Here is a 21,495-nt window from a genome sequence, read left to right on the forward strand (position 1 = left end):
AAAACAGGACCCTAGACTCCGATCTAGGTATGAAAATGAAAAAGGAGACGAGATGAACATTTGTATATATGAAATTTGCCATGAAATCATCGGAGGTGTTCCGAAATTGAGTCGACACGCACGACCTCGCCGGAGTTCGCCGAGTTGCAAAGATGAGAAGGAGAGGGAGAAAGACGATGCTGATGATGATGGGTGTGCATGTGTGTATGTGGGTCTTGGACCATCGGCGCAAAGAGAAAGGAGAGAGACGACGGCGGCGGCGACGAGGGAGAAGCAGAAGCCGATCTGCCAATGTGGGTCTCTGTGCGTGTGTGGGAGTGGGAGAAAGACGATGCTGATGATGAAGGTCGTGCATGTGTGTATGTAGGTCTTGGACCATCGGCGCAGAGAGCTAGAACGAAAGACGACGGCGGCGGCGACGATGTGGGTCTCTGTGCGTGTGTGTGGGAGTGGGAGAAGGATCGAGAGACCTTGGGTCTCTGTGTGTGAGTGTGTGTGTGGGGGAGAAGGATCGAGAGACGTACGTGGGTGGGATTGGGAGATCTGTGTTTGTTCTTGACGGGGGAAATTGACGTGGGAGAACGGAGAAGGGGGAGAAGGGACTCAGAGAAGAGAGAAGGGAGAAGGTTCGAGAGAGTCTGAGAGAATACCGTATGCGTGTGAGAGGTGAGTGTGCGTGGGATGTGTGCGTGTGTGGTGTCATGTCGGTGTGTGTGTGTGGTGTCGTGTGAGGTGACTGTTGACCTGTGTATATAGACATATAAATATTATATAATGCATTCGTAACCTGTAAAGCTGTAACACCAATAATATTCTTACTTTTTGGTTTTAGATTCTAGCAATACTTGCAAAAAATTTATGTGGCCCTTTGATGTGGTTGGGTCATCTCATCTGAGATGCCTGACTGATTTTACAAAATGTCCATAACTTTTTGCAGTTTCAGACCATGGACATCAAATAATACTGCTTTTATAATGAAACCGTGTCCGTGTGCGTGAGTTCGTGATATTCTTTCACATGCAGAACAGTGTATCATTGTCTATTATATTCTTTCATGCGGCACGCCTTATCAGAGGTGGAGTGATAGTATCAGAGGCATTCAGCATTTTCGTTTCTTCTTCTTCCCTTACCATTTTCAAAGCTATTCCAAATCCATTCCAAAGCTTGAAAACAAACGGTTCCATATTTAAGGTAAGTTTACAAACTTAAATTTATATTATTGTAATTTATACAACAACAAATAAATTTGTATGGACTCGTATGTTAATTTTTTTAAGTAATTAATACTTGCATGTTAAATTTTGTAAGTAATTAAGTAATGTTAACAATTACATGTTAATTTTTTTAAGTAATTAAGTAATGTTGTATAATTATTCCCTAGGATAATTTTAATATGTTTAATGTTATTTATTATTTTATTTCCCTTACCATTTTCAAAGCTATTCCAGATCCATTCCAAAGCTTGAACACAAACGGTTCCATATTTAAGGTAAGTTTACAAACTTAAATTTATATTATTGTAATTTATATAACAACAAATAAATTTGTGTGGACTCTTATGTTAATTTTTTTAAGTAATTAATACTTGCATGTTAATTTTTTTAAGTAATTAAGTAATGTTAACAATTACATGTTAATTTTGTTAAGTAATTAAGTAATGTTGTATAATTATTCCCTAGGATAATTTTAATATGTTTAATGTTATTTATTATTTTATTAATATTAGGTTTTATTATCAAATTGGATTATTATTCATTAATAATAGGTTTTTTTTATTATCAAATTGAATTATTATTCATTAATATTAGGTTTTATTATCAAATTTGATTATTCTTCATTAAATTGGATTATTATCAAATTGTATTATTATTCATCACCATGTTTTATATTAGGTTTTTTTTTAATTATCAAATTGGATTATTCTTCATTAATATTAGGTTTTATTATCAAATTTGATTATTCTTCATTAAATTGGATTATTATCAAATTGGATTATTATTCATCACCATGTTTTATATTAGGATTGTTTTTTTAATTATCAAATTTGATTATTCTTCATTAAATTGGATTATTATTGTTGATGCACAAAATCAGCGAAGACTTTGGTACAACAGAAAGTGTCAGGTTTTGTGACCTTCGCTTGGTTGCTTCGGTCACTAGTGAGGATAAGTACGTAAATGAATAGAGACAGAGAAGCAAACACAGGATGTACGTGGTTCACCCAGATTGGCTACGTCCACGGAGTAGAGGAGTTCTTATTAGTAGTGAAGGGCTTACACAAGTACAAGGGATCAAGCTCTCAATTTAGTGAGTTCTTGTGAATGATTTAACACAAATGGCATTAGGCCATATTGTGGGGGAATGACCCCTATTTATAGAAAAACTTGTAGCTTTGTCACATTGACATGTGTCATGTTATGATTGGTTCTTGATGTCGACACGTGCTGCGCTCTGATTGGCTTCTAATCTTGACACGTGTCGAGTAGTGATTGGCCTCCTGGTCGGAGGGGAACTCTTCTGGGTCCTTGACAGTATAGCGTTGGCCGGTGCTCGGTAGTTTCGGGATTGGTCAAGTATGGTACAAACAGTGCTCCCCTAAGTTCCCGAGTGAGGGAAACTCCTCGGTTGGGGACTTGCAAGATCCAATCCCTTGAGTAATCACGAAACTTCTAAGTACCGAAGTGTGGTCTGATCTTCATCTGCCCTTCTCTGGAAGTACCTTTCCTCCATCCGGGAATGGTGTACTTAGCTGATGTTGACGCACAAGGTAATGTATCAATTTCACTTAAAGCTTAGTTGTAGTTTCGGGCTTAGTCAAGTGTGATACAAACCCTATAGTAGGAGTCCCCCAAGTCGCCGAGCTAGGAGATCTGCCGAAAGAGGTGACAGACAAGGTAAGCAGTCAAACTTCCAAGTAAGCAACCCAGGATCAGAGGTTTGACTTCGGCTTCCGGTTGATTGTTCTCATTCTCCTTGTCTCTCATTCAACTGCCAGGATAAGGAGAAGCAAATGGATAAGAGATGATATGAGATACTTTTGCTTTTGAAGAAGTAACTTTCCACAGGCTTATTCTTGAACTGTGCTGGAGGGTTTTCTGGTGCCCTTCAGAGTATAAGGCCGACTCAAAAATTTGAGGGTCAAAACAAGTCCATCAAATCTAGAGTACGTTCGCCCTTGATGATATGGGATACTTTTGCTGTTGACGGAATAATGAATGTGGTATGGAAAGGTGTCGTGCTGTAGTGATCTGTTTCAGCTCACCGTTGAACCTTCTGCTTCAATCTTTTGCATGGCAGAAGTGGTGTGCAACCTTTGCATTTAAATGGTCCTTCAGAACATTCCTTCATAGTGACTCATCCACGCTTGGCAGCTTCAGTGTAAAGAGCCAATATCTGATCAACTGTCATGAGGTATTTGCCGGTGGAATTCGTGACCTTGACAGCAGTTGAGGATGAGTACTCGAGAGCAATGCTAAGTAAGCAACCAGGCAAAGGCTCCAGGCAGTCAGTTCCAAATTGGAGGTTTGATTTCAGGTTCCGACTGACTGCTCTCTTTCTCCTTGTCCTGCAGGTGTGGACAAGGACAAAGACAAAGACAGGGAGAAAGCATGATATGGGATACTCTTGCTTTCGACCCTGATGATATGAGATACTCTTGTTCTTGGTGTGGCTTATTTGCTGAGGTATTATCGGGGGGAAATAAAGCTGAGTATTTCGAGAGGTTATGTTGAGGGTGCCTTTTCGAATGCGAGAAAGGGTTGAGCATTTTTGCAGGTTTGCCTGTCCGTTGAGGAGGGAGGTCAATGTATATAGGGATTTCCCAATAACAAGTAGTAATGCTATTCCTTTACCCTTCTTGGTCACAGCAATGTAGTGGGAGCTGCCAGCTTCACGTGTTTTAATTTTGTCAGAGCACTTTGAAAAAGTGGTATGTGGTATCTGGAAAGCTGATATTACGTGTGAAGATTACAGACAAGCTTTATCTAAGGAAATCTGGCTCTCGAAGTTCTGAGAGTTGTGCCTCTTCGGTTTTCGAACAAGCAATCCCGTCGAGGATCTGACTCTCGAGATTCGGAAAGCGGTGCTGCTCCGGTTTTTGAGAAAGTAATTATGTTGAGAGTCTTTTCTCGAATGTGAGTAAAGGTTGGACGTTCTTGCCAACCTGTCTTGCCGCAAAACACGGAGGTCGACACACATAGGGACTTTCCAGTTGTCAAGCAGTGGTGCTGTTCCTTTACCCTTATGGGTAATAGTAGGGTAGCTGGAACTTCGAAATTCTCGTGCCTAAACTTTTTCAGAGATCTTTGACAAAGTTATATGTGGTACCCGAGGAGTTGATGGTGCATATGGAGAGCGGTGATTGAACAGTAAGATTCACGTGCTTTCTACTTCACCAGAAATCTTCGACAGAGTGCCCGTAATTTCCGCAAAGCTGATTGTGCATGTGACAGGTGCTGACGAGGCTGAAAAAGTAGGTGCTTCTTCGATTTCTGAGATCGGCCCTCGTGGTCTCTGAGCAGCCCAGCTTTTGAGAAAGCAAACGCCTCTTCGATTTCTGAAGCTCCGTCGAGTGCAGATTTTTATAGAGGCTGACATTAAGTTCCACAGCACACTTGAATCTCTACCAGTAGAAGCTCATTTCTTGCACTTCTAAGATCTTGATTTGTTTGACCTCTTCCTTCTTCAACACATTTGAAAATGTCTGGACCCTCCGACCGTCGTTTTGACTTGAACCTTGGAGAAGAGACAGCCACGCCTTCTCCAGACAACATATGGCTCCCATCCTTCATATCCCCTACTGGTCCTCTTACCGTTGGGGATTCTGTGATGAAGAATGATATGACCGCTGCAGTGGTGGCCAGGAACCTTCTCACTCCCAAAGATAACAGACTACTTTCCAAACGGTCTGATGAGTTGGCTGTTAAGGACTCTCTGGCTCTTAGTGTTCAGTGTGCAGGTTCTGTGTCTAATATGGCCCAACGCCTATTTGCTAGAACCCGCCAAGTTGAATCATTGGCTGCTGAAGTGATGAGTCTCAAACAGGAGATTAGAGGGCTCAAGCATGAGAATAAGCAGTTGCACCGGCTCGCCCATGACTATGCTACAAACATGAAGAGGAAGCTTGACCAGATGAAGGAATCTGATGGTAAGGTTTTACTTGATCATCAGCGGTTTGTGGGTTTGTTCCAAAGGCATTTATTGCCTTCGTCCTCTGGGGCTGTACCTGGTAATGAAGCTTCAAATGATGAACCTCCAATGCCTCCTCCTTCTGGGGTTTTGTCAAGTACTGAGGCTCCGGATAACCACCCTCCGGTGCTTTCTCTTTCTGGGGCTCTACCGACTGCTGAGACTTCCCCTAAGCAACCTTTGTGAAGGCTCCCTTTTGTTTGTTTATTTTGACTCATGTATATGTACATATTTGTGGCTTATCGAAAATATTAATAAATAAGCTTTGCTTCATTTCAACATATTGTGTTAAATACACCAAAGCCTTCTTCATAAAGTTCTTTGAATTTTTGCTTTTGTTGAAACCTGTATTGTTGAAGCTTTGTGAGTGAAGCATGTAGTTTGAGGTAGTGTTCCCTTAATTTCCCGAGTGAGGAAAACTTCTCGGTTGGAGACTTGAAAAATCCAAGTCACTGAGTAGTCACGAACTTTTGAGTACCAAGGCGTAGTAGCATATGGTGGGAGTCCCCCAAGTCTCTAGTCGAGGGAGTTGACGAATGAGGTGTCTTGCTAATAGTCCATGTCGTAAGTACCAAAACTTCATTCTTTTGTTTTCTAAGTGGTAGCCCCGGACTTTTTCTTCATAGATTTTGTTTATGAAGGTTGCTAGGCCCGAATAAGTGGAATTGCAGAAGGTGTAACCGTTGGTGCATTAACATCATAATGGAAGCATCACAATGATGGAAGCATCACAATGATGAAAGCATCATAATGATGAAAACACCATAATGATGAAACATCATAATGATGTTTCTTTGGTGGAATTGTTTTTCATTTCCCCTAACAACCGGAATTGTTTTTCAACATAACACCATCATCTGTAGGTCGAATCACAAAGTTGTCTTCATGAAAGTTGTTCGTTAATTCCTTAACTACAACATATCCAAATTGGAGAGCCATCGGAGCAGTACAACTCCAGAAATCCAGGTATGATGAGTGACTGTTTATCATTTGTCTGTCAACCCGTCAGATTTGTTGTGAGCTTTGAAACTCTATTTTCTCTTGCTCAGATCAGCATGCTTTCTTCATTGAAGTTGTTCCTCAGCTTGTGAACTACAACATATCCAAATTTGAGATCCCTCGGAGCTGTATAACTCAAGAAACTCAGGTATGATGAATGACTGGTTATTATTTTTCTGTCAACCCGTCAGATTTGTTGTGAGCTTCGAAACTCCATTTTCTCTTGTTCAGATCGGTATGCTTTCTTCATTGAAGTTGTTCCTCAGCTTGTTAACTACAACATATCCAAATTTGAGATCCCTCGGAGCTGTATAACTCAAGAAACTCAGGTATGATGAATGACTGGTTATTATTTTTCTGTCAACCCGTCAGATTTGTTGTGAGCTTCAAAACTCCATTTTATCTTGTTCAGATCGGTATGCTTTCTTCATTGAAGTTGTTCCTCAGCTTGTGAACTACAACATATCCAAATTTGAGATCCCTCGGAGCTGTGTAACTCAAGAAATTCAGGTATGATGAATGACTGGTTATTATTTGTCTGTCAACCCGTCAGATTTGTTGTGAGCTTCGAAACTCCATTTTCTCTTGTTCAGATCGGTATGCTTTCTTCATTGAAGTTGTTCCTCATCGACTCTTTCATAACATATCAAAAATTCAGGATGAACTAACGGTTAAATATTTCCAGATCTTCGAAACATCACAACAGCTTCGAAATCTGCAAGAAGCCGACTATCATGTTTGGAGCTTCAACACTTTAATTTCCGTCGCTCAAACAGAAATGGTTCCTTCTTGAAAGTTGTTCATATGCTCAAGAACTATAGGGTGTCCAAAATTCAGCTCCATTGGAGAAGAGCAGAGGTTGCAGAAATTTGATAGATGAAAGGAGGCGGAAGAGGGAGAGAGAGAAAAAGTCTCTTGGGTTGGATTTCTATTTTGGGGCAGATTCCAATTTTTGTAGCACCTTCATTATTGATGAATTGCTTGTACTTTTGTCCATTATGAAATTTGGGACTTTGGCTTGTTGTTGGATCTATTATAATATGTTTGGGAACATATATAAGTGAATAAATAAGAAGGAAAATTTTGGGCCCTTGTGGGTGTAAAACAAAAAATGTTTATGTTTACCCAAGTGTTTTTGTACAAGTTCAAGGGCATCTTGGGTTTTGTGAACAAAATTTGTTTATTTGGAGCAAGGTTTTGTGTTGAAGCTTTGTAGGTGAAGCTTTGGTGTTGAAGCTTTGTGGGTGAAGCTTTGGAGGTGAAGCTTTTCGGGTGAAGCTTGTTGGGTGAAGCTTTTTAGGTGAAGCTTTGTGGGTGAAGCTTTTTAGGTGAAGCTTTTTAGGTGAAGCTTTTCGGGTGAAGCTTTTTGGGTGAAGCTTTTTAGGTGAAGCTTTTCGGGTGAAGCTTTTTGGGTGAAGCTTTTTAGGTGAAGCTTTGATGGTGAAGCTTTTTGGGTGAAGCTTTTTAGGTGAAGCTTTTTGGGTGAAGCTTTTTAGGTGAAGCTTTGATGGTGAAGCTTTTTGGGTGAAGCTTTTTAGGTGAAGCTTTGATGGTGAAGCTTTTTGGGTGAAGCTTTTTAGGTGAAGCTTTGTGGGTGAAGCTTTGGAGGTGAAGCTTTTCGGGTGAAGCTTTTTGGATGAAGCTGTTTTTTTTTTTTTTTTTTTTTTTTTTTTTTTGGCGCTTGACACGGTCTTCATTTGCTTGTTTTGTAGTGACTGTGGAAGACGGATTGCTTTCTGATTGAGAAGGGTTCCGGCATCGCTTGCTATGAATGTAAAAGAGTGAGGGCTGAGTTGGCTAAATTACCTCTTTATTGAATTCATTGCCAAATGGCCTTCATTACATAGGATGCCGAACGGCTATAGCTCAACACTTGTACATCGTGAGTCTATTTGTAGTAGTACTTCAAGTGATCAGCGTTCCATGGATGGCCAAGGGTCTTGCCATCGGAGCTTCTAAGTGTGTAAGAGCCAGGGCGACTGATGCCAATGACTTCATACGGTCCATCCCAGTTTGGACTAAGTGTGCCTTCACTCGGGACTCTGTCGCAGAGTAATCTTTTCTTTAAGACCCAATCTCCTATTTTGAAAGAACGAGGCTTGACCCTAGAGTCATAATAGTTGGAGATGCGCTGCTTGTAGGCGACATTCCTCAAGTGAGCTTGGTTTATGTGTTCCTCGACTAAATCCAAGTTGAGGGTGAGTTGTTTGTCATTTTCACTTTGAATGTAGTTCTGGACTCGGAATGTTGCTTGCTCGAGCTCAACAGGGACAACCGCCTCTGTGCCAAAGGCAAGTGAGAATGGAGTTTCTCCTGTTGAAGTCCGATATGAAGTGCGATATGACCAAAGAACTTGGGGTACAAATTCTGGCCAACAGCCTTTAGCTTTGTCCAAGCTGGTTTTCAAAGTGCGCTTGATTATTTTGTTGATGGCCTCAACTTGTCCATTAGACTGGGGATGAGCTGGAGAGGCAAAGCATAAGTTGATGTTGAACTTAGAGCAGAACAACTTGAACTTCTTGTTGTCAAACTGTCGCCCATTGTCAGTGACTATCGCATTGGGAATGCCGAATCTACAAAGGATGTTCTTCCACACGAAGTCTTCTATCTTTGCCTCAGTAATGGTTGCCAAGGGTTCTACTTCGGCCCACTTTGTGAAGTAGTCCACTGCAACGACTGCGTAACAGACTTTGCCCTTCCCTGCCGGCATTGGGCCGATCAAATCAAGTCCCCACTGGGCGAAGGGCCAAGGGCTGATCATAGGAGTAAGAGGCTCTGGAGGGGAATGAGGAATAGTTGCATATCGTTGACATTTGTCACATGAGCGGGATACTTTGATGGCATCCTGGTGGAGTGTTGGCCAGTAATATCCTTGGCGAAAAGTCTTGTGTGCTAGGGACCGAGATCCAGCATGATCTCCACAGACTCCCTCATGTATTTCCCGAAGGACGATTTCCGCCTCGGCAGGCGTAAGACACCTTAAGTATGGCAGGCTAAAACCTCGCTTATAGAGTTGATCATTGATGATCAGGTAGCGGGTAGACTTGTATCGAATTTGCTTAGCCTGGACTTTATCATTTGGGAGGGTGCCATGAGCAAGGAAATTATAGATCGGGGTGATCCAACTATCCCCCTGTTGTAAGTTGCATACTTCTACGGCCATGGTGCTTGGTGTTGCCAACAGTTCGACATGAATTTTTCTTCCAATCTTGTCTTCCACAGCTGAGGCGAGGCGAGCCAGGGCGTCTGCATGACTGTTTGCCGCTCGAGGAACTTGGGTGATCTGGTAGTGGAAGTGCTTGAGCAAAAGTTGTGTTTGCGCAAGATATGCTGCCATGGAGCTGTCCTTAGCATCAAAGTTGTTGGTAACCTGGTTGACCACTAATTGGGAGTCACTGAAAATATCAATTTGTTTAACCCCGAGGTGTTTGGCCAAACGTAATCCTGCTAGAAGGGCTTCATACTCGGCCTCATTGTTTGATGCCTTGAATTTGAAACGAAGAGCATACTCCATTGCTACTTTGTCGGGCGTAGTCAAGACTAGTCCCGCTCCACAGCCCTGTTGGTTGGATGAGCCATCAACATACAGACTCCATGCTGAGGTCGTTGATTCTACTTTCTGAGCTTCCGATGGTAATGAAGCTACTGCTTCAGGTGTAGAAGCAATGTCAACAGGATATGTGAAGTCGGCGATGAAATCTGCTACTGCTTGACCTTTTTCGGCTGGTTTTGGTTGGTAGGAGATGTCAAACTCACCCAATGCTATCGCCCATTTGATCATTCGCCCAGACGTGTCAGGACTCTGGAGTATCTGTCGAAGAGGGTGATTGGTAAGCACGATGATGGCGTGTGCTTGGAAATAAGGGCGAAGTTTCCGAGCAGACATGACCAATGCTAGAGCTAATTTCTCAATGTTGGAGTATCGTGTCTCCGCATCTTGTAGGGCCTTGCTAGCGTAGTAGACGGGCCGTTCGACATCACTGTCCATTCGAATAAGAACAGAACTGACTGCTGAAGCCGAAACCGATAGATAGATGATGAGAGTGTCACCAACTTCTGGTTTGGAGAGCAGAGGGGCTTTACTCATGTACTCTTTGAGGTTCCTGAATGCCTTGGCACATTCCTCCGTCCATGTAATGTACTTCTTATTTCCCTTGAGTGCTTTGAAGAAAGGAGCACATCTGTCTGTGGCCTTAGAGATGAATCTGGTTAAGGCTGCCACCTTGCCAGTAAGGCTTTGGATGTCTTTTGAAGTTATTGGCTCTTTCATGTCGAGGATTGCTTTGATCTTTTCAGGGTTAGCTTCAATGCCTCGTTGGCTAATCATGAAGCCTAAGAATTTGCCAGAGCCCACGCCGAAGGCACATTTGTTGGGGTTCAACCTCATTCGATACCTCTTTAGAATGGTGAAAGTTTCAGATAGGTCGGTGATGTGTTGGTCAGCATGTTTGCTTTTGACTAGCATATCATCAACGTAAACTTCCATGTTCTTCCCAATTTGTTCGGCGAACATTGAATTGACCAGTCTCTGATAAGTTGCTCCTGCATTCTTTAGGCCGAAAGGCATGACTTTATAGCAATATAGTCCCCTGTCAGTAGTGAAGGCCGTGTGTTCTTGGTCTGAGGGGTTCATGAGGATTTGGTTGTATCCTGAATAAGCGTCCATAAAGCTCAAGAGCTCACACCCTGCCGTAGAGTCTATAAGCCTGTCAATAAGAGGAAGAGGGAAACTATCTTTCGGACACCCTTTGTTTAGGTCGGTGTAGTCAACACACATCCTCCACAAGACCTTTTGAAGCGAAAGACTTTCTTTGGTCGGATTTTTCCTAACAAGGACCACATTTGCTACCCATGTCGGGTAATTGACTTCGCGGACAAAGCCTATGCCTTTGAGTTTTTCAACTTCTGCTTTCATTGCCTCGTATCGTTCAGCGTCATAAGATCTTCGCTTCTGTCTCACCGGCTTGATCTTGGGGTCAATACTCAAACGATGACAGATGACATTGGGAGAGATGCCTGGCATGTCCTCGTATGACCAGGCGAAGACTTCAGTGTTCTCTTTCAAAAAAGATATCAATGCTAACCGAAGGGGTGGTGACAATGTGGTGCCAATATTCACCATGCGGTCTGGATGATCTCTTGAGATAGGTACCTTCTCCAACTCTTCAGCAGGTTGGGCTTGCTGGGTGAAAGAGTCATCTCGAGGATCATCAGGTTGATTGTTGCTATCAGGAAGATCCAAGGTCGCTTCATCTAGGCTGGTCTTTGTGACTTGGTCATGTACAGACAGGGTTTCCTTGGGTCCGGGCAAGTGTTGTTGCTTAACTGAAGTGTTGTAACATGATCATGCACTAAGCTGATCTCCTCTGATGTAGCCGTTGCCATGGGGGGTTGGAAATTTCATCAACAGCATATGCGTGGATACCATATCCTTGAGATCATTGATGCCTGTGCGCCCAAAGATGACATTGTATGCCGTTGGGCAGTCAACCACTAGGAAGTTAGTGGTAATGGTAGCCGTGTAAGGGCCTGTACCAATAGTAAAGGGTAAATGTATGCTCCCTAAGGGTTGCACGATATCACCAGAGAAGCTTATCAGAGCAGAAATCGAGCGATCGAGCAAGTGTTCAGCTACACTGAGTGCCCTGAAAGCTTCGGCAAACATGATATTGACCGAAGCCCCTGTGTCTACGAGGATTCGTCGAACATCAAAGTTGGCTATGTGAGCCTCCACGATCAATGGGTCGTTATGAGGGTAGATGATGCCTCTTTCTTCCTCAGGGTAGAAACATATCGGATCCCAGTTAGGTTTTTGATACTTCCCTCCCCTGATGTCTTCCACGTGAAACACTTGGTGACCAGGCCTCAGACTTCGTTCACTGTTTTTCATGGCCCTATTGGAAGATTCAGATATGGGTGTGCCGCCGCTTATGGAATATATGACATTCACCTGGCGTTGGTTACGGTTATCCCTTTGAGGGTGAAGAAGGAATTGATCAATTTTTCCTTCTCGTGCCAAAGCTTCAATACGATCACGGAGGATGATACATTTCTCGCTATCATGGCCGTTATGCTCATGGTAGCAACAAAACATGCCCGCGTTATTCGGGGGCGTGTAATCTGGGTGCCTCGGCTTTGGCTTTGGTATCAGGTGAGCTATGCTGGGGTAAATGGCCGCGCATGTGGCATTCAAGGGCGTGTATGTCTCATACCTTGGGGTAGGGGGTATCTTGACGCGGGTTTGACCCACTGCATTGACTGCCTGGGGGCGAGCGTTATTGTGGCGATACCCTTGGTTATCGGGATAGTGTCCCTTACTCTTTTTACTGAAAGGAGAGTGGTGAGGATGGAAATCCTTCCTCTTGCCTTGAAATTGATATGTCTGTTGATTCGGTGAAGCATTATGCAAGGCATGGGGAGGTGCCACTGCTGTTTGGAAAGTCGAGGTCTTCTCATTTAGGTGAGTCTGGCTTCCACCTCCCACTTGTTGATAAAGGATGGTTGTAGGGGGTTTCTCCTGATATGTCTTTGCCTCGGCGAAGACATGGTTATAAGCCTGCGCCATCACCTCAGAGTAAGTCTTCCAAGTATTGGCATTGATCATGTATTTAAAGAAACAATCACGTAGGCCTGCCGTGAAGGCTTTGAGGGCAGTCTTGTCGTCTGCCTCGGCACACCGGGAGTATTCATGGCTGAAGCGGCCAGCATACATACGTAATGACTCGTCTGGCTTCTGGCGGATAGTGTACAAGTTGTTTGTACCATACTTGACCAATCCCGAAACTACCGAGCACCGGCCAACGCTATACTGTCAAGGACCCAGAAGAGTTCCCCTCCGACCAGGAGGCCAATCACTACTCGACACGTGTCAAGATTAGAAGCCAATCAGAGCGCAGCACGTGTCAACATCAAGAACCAATCATAACATGACACATGTCAATGTGACAAAGCTACAAGTTTTTCTATAAATAGGGGTCATTCCCCCACAATATTGCCTAATGCCATTTTGTGTTAAATCATTCACAAGAACTCACTAAATTGAGAGCTTGATCCTTTGTACTTGTGTAAGCCCTTCACTACTAATAAGAACTCCTCTACTCCGTGGACGTAGCCAATCTGGGTGAACCACGTACATCCTGTGTTTGCTTCTCTGTCTCTATTCATTTACGTACTTATCCTCACTAGTGACTGAAGCAACCAAGCAACCAAGCGAAGGTCACAAAACCTGACACTTTCTGTTGTACCAAAGTCCTCGCTGATTTTGTGCATCAACACAAGTCATCTGCAGAGTGCAAGCGATCGGTTTGGAAAATGTGTTGGGAAACAAATAGTTTCCTCAATTCCTCAAATGAGTCTACCGTCTCAGGTGTAAGACGACAATACCAATTTAGAGCTCCACCAGAGAGGGTGGAGGGGAAGAGAAGACATCGCTCTTCGTCGGTGTGCATCCGGTATGCCATGGTGGACTCAAAGAGGTTAAGGTGCTCAATCGGGTCCTCTTTTCCAGTATAAAGTTGCAAGCCAAGCTTTTGCTTTGTCTTTGCTTGAAGGGGGGTGTTGAGGATCCTCCTTGTAAGAGGGCCAGGCCTGGGTTGGTTCCAGTCAGGTATTTCAGCCTGACGTTCAGCCTTCAACTTGTTTACTTCCTCAAGAAGTTGTAGGACAAGGGGGTCCTGAGCGAAGTTATGTGTCACTGGAGCTTTCTTTCGTAAATCTCCATCTCCTCTTGGAATTAGGAAGGTTTGATCAAGGGCATGTGATTTTTCCCTGGACTCGCTGTACTGGCTTCCAGGGTATGTCTGTCGGAACACCTCTGAGTCCCCTGTACCCTCATGTCTCTCGAGGACTTGTTGCCCCTTCCCTAAATTGGTGGCCGGCTTGGGCCGTGGCAGGGGACCGAGTCTCTCAGAAATCCTTGGGTCATTAATCTTTGAGCTTATATGGATGGAATTCTCTCGACGTTGCTTCAGGAAATCCCGACAATCGCGAAAGACGGCTTTCGATCCTTCTGCCCCTTCAGCAAAGAGGTGTCTCCCTCCACTTCTCATGGTTCGGGTCGAAGCAACTGGGTTAAGAGAAGCCTCATGTTGATTATCAAGTGGAGGGGTAATCTGTTCCCTATCAGGGATATCTATGTCGAATGCATGTGACCCTCCATGTTGGAGGGCACCCAGTTGATGGTTGACTTCCACGGGGGCAACAAGCTCGCGTGTCTGAGCTTGCCTAGCTTCGTGGAGTGTCTCGAAGAGCTTCTCATATTGCTCCTGGAGGACCTCATTCCTCATTGCTATCTTGTTGTTCTGAGCTTCCAACTCATCGACTTTAGCTTGAAGAAGAACTCGTTTTCCTTCCTTCTTTCGTTGTTTCGCACTATGTGCAAGGGGGGTGTCATTCTGTGTGCTGTGGCTTCCTTCGCTTCCCATGTTGGAGAGGGATGCCTGGTCAAAAGAAAGTGTACGAATGATAGAAACCAGCTTGACACAGCTGAAGAGAGTAGGAATAAGTGTCGTTTCCCACAGACGGCGCCAAATGTTGATGCACAAAATCAGCGAAGACTTTGGTACAACAGAAAGTGTCAGGTTTTGTGACCTTCGCTTGGTTGCTTCGGTCACTAGTGAGGATAAGTACGTAAATGAATAGAGACAGAGAAGCAAACACAGGATGTACGTGGTTCACCCAGATTGGCTACGTCCACGGAGTAGAGGAGTTCTTATTAGTAGTGAAGGGCTTACACAAGTACAAGGGATCAAGCTCTCAATTTAGTGAGTTCTTGTGAATGATTTAACACAAATGGCATTAGGCCATATTGTGGGGGAATGACCCCTATTTATAGAAAAACTTGTAGCTTTGTCACATTGACATGTGTCATGTTATGATTGGTTCTTGATGTCGACACGTGCTGCGCTCTGATTGGCTTCTAATCTTGACACGTGTCGAGTAGTGATTGGCCTCCTGGTCGGAGGGGAACTCTTCTGGGTCCTTGACAGTATAGCGTTGGCCGGTGCTCGGTAGTTTCGGGATTGGTCAAGTATGGTACAAACAATTATCAAATTGGATTATTATTCATCACCATGTTTTATATTAGGATTATTTTTTTAATTATCAAATTGGATTATTCTTCATTAATATTAGGTTTTATTATCAAATTTGATTATTCTTCATTAAATTGGATTATTATCAAATTGGATTATTATTCATCACCATGTTTTATATTAGGGTTATTTTTTTATCAAATTGGATTATTATTCATTAATATTAGGTTTTTTTTAATTATCAAATTGGATTATTCTTCATTAATATTAGGTTTTATTATCAAATTTGATTATTCTTCATTAAATTGGATTATTATCAAATTGGATTATTATTCATCACCATGTTTTATATTAGGATTATTTTTTTTATCAAATTGGAATATTATTCATTAATATTAGGTTTTTTTAATTATCAAATTGGATTATTATTCATTAATATTGGGTTTTATTATCAAATTGGATTATTCTTCATTAAATTGGATTATTCATTAAATTGGATTATTCATTAAATTGGATTATTATCAAATTGGATTATTCATTAAATTTTTACAATCATTTTCATTTTCATTACTTCGTATTTAATTCTTCTGTAGAATAACTTTATTATTTAGGTTCTCTTATTTTATCAAAAAATAATTGTCTAATTTTCATAAAAAATAAATATAGGTACATTTAAGATGTCAAGTGGAGTTACTAAACGTGATCCAGCTTGGGAACATGGAGACCCAATAGACGGAAACAAACATGGCACAATTTGCAAATATTGTGGTCGGGTAATGAAGAGTGGCGGAGTGACACGACTTAAGTACCATCTTAGTGGATTAGATCCAGCAAAAAATGTCCAACGATGCGATAATGTCCCCCCAGAAGTGAAGGCATTCATCAGCACATTATTAAAAAATAAAAAACAGCAGAAGGAAAAGATAACACATGGAATGGAAAATATTCGAGCTGGGCTACGAGGAGAAGTCATTGGCCAAGCGGTTGACAGTGATGATGATGACGATGAGGACGAATGTGATGATGACATGGGACCTGAAGAACGACGCAGTTTGAAACAAGCATTACGTGCCTCCAAACAGTCAGCATGGGAAAGAGAACACCTTCATAAAATTCCTAATAGGGGACAAGGTTCCGGGACAAGTGGTGGTGCACAAATGAGACGGGGAGGCAGTCTTAGAGAATCACAACCAACACCACCAATAGCCCCAAGTTTATATAAGTCATCCAACGCACGTCAAAAGAGTGTTTGGAGTTATTTCAAGGGAGGTAATGTGAAGGAGGGAATGGGGCGTCTAATTAGCAAGTTCTTTATCTATGAAAATGTCCCTGCTGAGAAAGCATCATCACATCATTTCAAAAATATGGTAGTGGGATGTCAACAGGCCGGTGTTGGAGTACAACCTCCAACTCCCTATGAGATAAGAAACAAATATTTGGATATGGAGTATAAAGACATTGGCGAGTATGTTAACAAGTTGAGGTCAAAGTGGGAAACTAATGGTTGCACAATCATGTGTGACGGATGAACTGGGCCGACCAGATTGTCTATCATAAACTTCATGGTATACTCCAAGGGAAAGACAATTTTTTTGAAGTCTGTTGATGCTTCAGACCATATAAAGAACTACAAGTATATTTACAAATTATTGAAGGATGTAATCATGGAGGTGGGAGAGCATAATGTTGTCCAAGTCGTGACCGACAACGGTTCTGCATTTGTCAAAGCTGGAAAAAAGTTAATGAAGCATCATAATGTGTTTTGGACATCATGTGCAGCACATTGTATTGATCTCATGTTTGAGGCAATGGGGAAGAGAGAGAATGTTGCTACTGTGGTCAAAAGAGCTAGAACGATTACAAATTATATTTACAATCACGGTTGGTTGTTGGCAAAGATGCGTGAATTTTGCAAAGGAGAAATCATTCGTCCAGCTACCACTCGATTCGCCACCAACTATATTGCATTAGACAGCCTACTGAAGAAGAAAGCAGGGTTGAAGCAACTATTCACTAGTGACGATTGGGCCAACCACAATTTCAGCCGCTCAAATACAGGTCGTATGGTGGAAAGTATAGTGCTTGATCATGCTTTCTGGACTCAATCAGAACATGTGTGCCAACTGTTTGAACCTCTTTACAAAGTTTTACGGATCGTTGACACATAAGTGTATCCTACTATGGGGGCAGTATATGAGTTGATGCGTGTAGTGAAGGATGAATTGGAAAGAAAACATGGTGCAAGGTGGGTCATCAAGATAATTGAAGATCGATGGTATAAAACATTGTACCACGATTTGCATGCAGCAGGTATAAATTATGTCATAATTTGCAATTCATTTCTTTAGTTGCATAAGTTTTATTTCTCTTATTAGAGTATGTGTTTCTTTGAACAGCATATTATTTGAATCCTCGATACCAATACAGACCCGGTGTTGGAGATGATGGTACCCTTATACGTGCTGTACATAATGTATACTCTAAATTAGACCCTGCATCACTAGCAGTTGGCCAATTTGGAAATGAGGTACACAATTACTTAAATTATAATAATTACTTAAATTATAATATTAATAATTACTTTGTTGGATTAAACTAACACGATTTATTGAATTCAGCTAACATGGTTTAAAGATGCAAGAAGAACTTTTGGAGAACCAACATCAATTGCTGCTCGAACAACAATGTCTCCTAGTGAGTGTAAACATATTTCACTATAAGTTTATAATAGAATTTGTTCGAGTTATTAGGCTTATCAACATTGTTTTTCATTGTAGCTGAATGGTGGATCATGTATGGGACCGATGCACCAACTGTGAGAAAGTTAGCAATCAAAGTATTATCACAAACAGCTTCCTCATCTGCTTGTGAAAGAAATTGGAGCACATTTGCACTGATACACACAAAGCAAAGAAATAGGTTGGCGCATAGTAGGTTGGAAAAATTAGTTTATTGCTACTACAACATGAAGCTTCAAATTCGAGATAAGGAAGCAGAAATAGATCATGTCGACCGTGGTGACCCACTAGATGTGTTTGATATTGTTGGTGAAGATGATGATACGGAGGGTAACCAACTTTTTCAATGGATTAGACCTCTTCATTTAGATGATGATGAAGGCAACCCAGCTCCCAGAGTTGCTGAAGAAGCACGTAATGAAGGGATAAATGTAGAAAGAGTATTAGAGGAGGAGGTGGGATCTAGCAGCGCTGACTCTTTGGATGAACTTTTCCTCCCAAGACCAAGAAACACTGGAATTCCACCTTCTTCCAATCCTACACAACCACAACATCGTGCTGATACTAATGATAGCTCTAGTACAAGATCAGGAGACTCACCTACCACCGGAGGTAGGAATGATGAAGGACATAGTGGAGCTGGAGGTAGTGGAGCTGGAGGTAGTGGTGGTGGATATGGAAACTATTATGGACCACCACCTCCCGGATATATGAGCCCCTTCACTGGTGAGGCAAACTTCACGCATGCAACACAGGATGATGACCATGGCAGTAGGCGGGCAGGACCAGGAATTGGTGCCATAGGGAAGGACTATACTCGCAGAGAAAGAGGTAAGGGGATTTTGTCAAGTCAAGAAGATGACTCGTTATCTAGAACTTCAGACTCTGTTGGATTGGGAAGTAGTAACTATGGTTATACTCATAACCAACCATTTCCCTACCCTTCATATCCTTACCCTTCATATCCCATTCCTGTCGGGATGGAATCGAGCGACTCATGGAAACAATCCCAGACTCAATCTTCAAATGATTTTTCTTATAGACAACCTCAACCAATCTCGGATCCATATGGGTGGCATGTTAACAATTACATGCACTATTTTGGGGATTTATCATTTGATAACTACTCTTCACAATACACTCATTCTACACATAGAGATGATGAAGATAGTGAAAAATTTGAACCTCATAGGAACTCTATGTGGTACTAAAGTGTAAAATATTGTACTAATTCATTATATATAAATGATTATGGTGTGTTTAGACTTCTTTCATTAATTACTACATATTTTCTACACTCATAATGTTTGTCAGATCGCTATATAATCAACTTGATAATGTTAAATCCATCATGCAATGCATTTCCTTCCAATTTTTTCTGATAAACTAATAGATAATTGACTAAATAAACATCCTACAAAGTTTCAATAAAAATTTCCAAGTTTTTCTTACAATTTCCGTGGTTTCCATGTAATTTTTATCGATATCGATATTTTACCGATATTTCCATCGATATTTCCGTGTTTTCGGATTACCGATATTTCCGATATTACCGATATTTAATACCTTGTTCTAGACACATTTTTTTGAAGAAAAAAGTGACCATCACTACCTACCACTACAAACCTTAACCCTTACACCACCATTGCCATTACCACCACCATTGTTGCCATCACCACCACTACAACTACACCACAACCATACCTGCCACCACTACCACCACAACCACAACTGCCACCACCATAAACACAACCACCACCACTGCCATCACAACCAAGGAAGAAAATATCGGTAATATCGGAAATATCGGTAGTTTGAAAACACGGAAATATCGATGGAAATATCGGGATAATATCGATAAAAATTACATGGAAACCATGGAAATTGTACGAAAAACTTGGAAATTTTTATTGAAACTTTGCAGGATGTTTGTTTAGTCAATTATCTATTAGTTTATCACAAAAAATTGAAAGGAAATGCATTGCATGATGGATTTAACATTATCAAGTTGATTATATAGCGAGCTGGCAAACATGATGGATTTAAAGGATGTTTATTTAACTGATTTGAGGTGACCCAACCACACACACACATACATGCCACCACACACGCACACATGTTCTGAATCCAGTGACAGTTACTGGGTTCACCCTTTCAACCTCTGCGAGCTTATCTTTTCTTCTCTCTTCTTCTTTTTTTGTTTAAAAAAAAATTATAATAATTGTTCTTTTACATTGGTAACTGTAAGGTTTTAATTTCGATTCTCGTTAAAAACAAGTTTGAAGGATATTATTACTAGTCCATTGTGATGCTTAGTCCACTCCCCCACTCCTTTAATGTAGATACTACTGTTTTTTTATTATTATTTAAGAAAAGTGATATAACCCCTTTCACAATGAGGGGTACCCAAGAAGAAAAGAGAATCTTTCACACCTTTAAATTTAAAATTTACCAGCAAAGGTCTTAAATCCAAATACACTTTCCTCCTAAAAAATTGTTCTCAAAGTAAAAAAGGCATATGGGCATGCGGTTGCATGTGGTGTTGAATTTCTGATTATATTACACACGCACATAACACACGCACGCACACAACGCATGCACAGAGAGACTGAGTCTCTCTCGATCCTTTTTCTCATTACACACGCACACACACAACAACCCACAGGGAGACTCCTCAGTCTTTCTCGATCCTTCTTCTCTCTTCTCTCCCTTCTCCCTTCTCCCACACACAGACACAGAGATATGTCGATCTCTCTTCTCCCTTCTCCCACACACACGCACAGAGATCTGTCGATCTCTCTTCTCCCTTAGCCTCGTCGGCCTAGTCTCTCTGGAAACTCTCATTTCTCTCTACACCGAGTCCGAGACCCATATACACACACGCACACCATCGCATCTGCTTCAGGAAGACACCCATCGTCATCATCAACCTCGTCTTTCTCCCTCTCCTTCTCGTCCCTGCAACTCGGCGAACGTAGGAACTCCGGCGAGTTTCTTGAATTTCTCCGGTTAGGTAAGCTTCGATTTACCTCTTTCTGTTCCACATTGAAGCTTATATGTGAAATTTAAGTTCAAATCGTGTTTTTGCAAGGTTTTTGGGACGAAATCGGCTCGGGTTCGCATAGATCCATCTCCGGCGTTCTTCTCCGAGTGCCCAGTTCCAAATCTATCGCGATAATTTCGAAAATATCGCGATATTATCACGAAACCCATTTGGATAGTTATAAAAATATCGATCCCCTTAAAAATCGATAATATTGGTGATATATCGCCGATATTATCTATTTTTTCTTCCTTGATCACAACCACAACTATCACCATTGCCGTTGTTGGCAACCTTACAACCATTGTTACCTCTGTAGCCCAACCACCACACCCTGTTATTGGCACCACCACCGTCACAATCATTGTCGTCGCCACGTTGTCGTCATCATCATCCACACTATCATGTCCATTTTTGCAATTATAAACAATTATATCATTTTTATACTAAATCTTATCATAATGTTTTTACATTGCTTTTCATACACACAACACTT

The 21,495-nt window shown here is 41.7% G+C and overlaps 3 long non-coding RNA genes across 3 annotated transcripts; all 3 read left to right on the forward strand.

The window, feature by feature from the left end:
* Positions 1-1,365: 1,365 nt before the first annotated feature.
* LOC139189576 (uncharacterized) lies at positions 1,366-16,661 on the forward strand. The gene is made up of 2 exons (XR_011573344.1): positions 1,366-1,489; positions 15,885-16,661. It is a non-coding gene; the product is annotated as an uncharacterized lncRNA (long non-coding RNA).
* Positions 5,920-6,454, forward strand: LOC139189713 (uncharacterized). Its single transcript, XR_011573569.1, has 3 exons — positions 5,920-6,153; positions 6,237-6,334; positions 6,418-6,454. It is a non-coding gene; the product is annotated as an uncharacterized lncRNA (long non-coding RNA).
* LOC139189714 (uncharacterized) lies at positions 6,595-7,276 on the forward strand. Its single transcript, XR_011573570.1, has 2 exons — positions 6,595-6,696; positions 6,872-7,276. It is a non-coding gene; the product is annotated as an uncharacterized lncRNA (long non-coding RNA).
* Positions 16,662-21,495: the final 4,834 nt, after the last annotated feature.

The sequence above is a fragment of the Malus domestica genome, chromosome 11 (genome assembly GCF_042453785.1).
Source record: "Malus domestica chromosome 11, GDT2T_hap1".
NCBI lineage: Eukaryota > Viridiplantae > Streptophyta > Magnoliopsida > Rosales > Rosaceae > Malus > Malus domestica.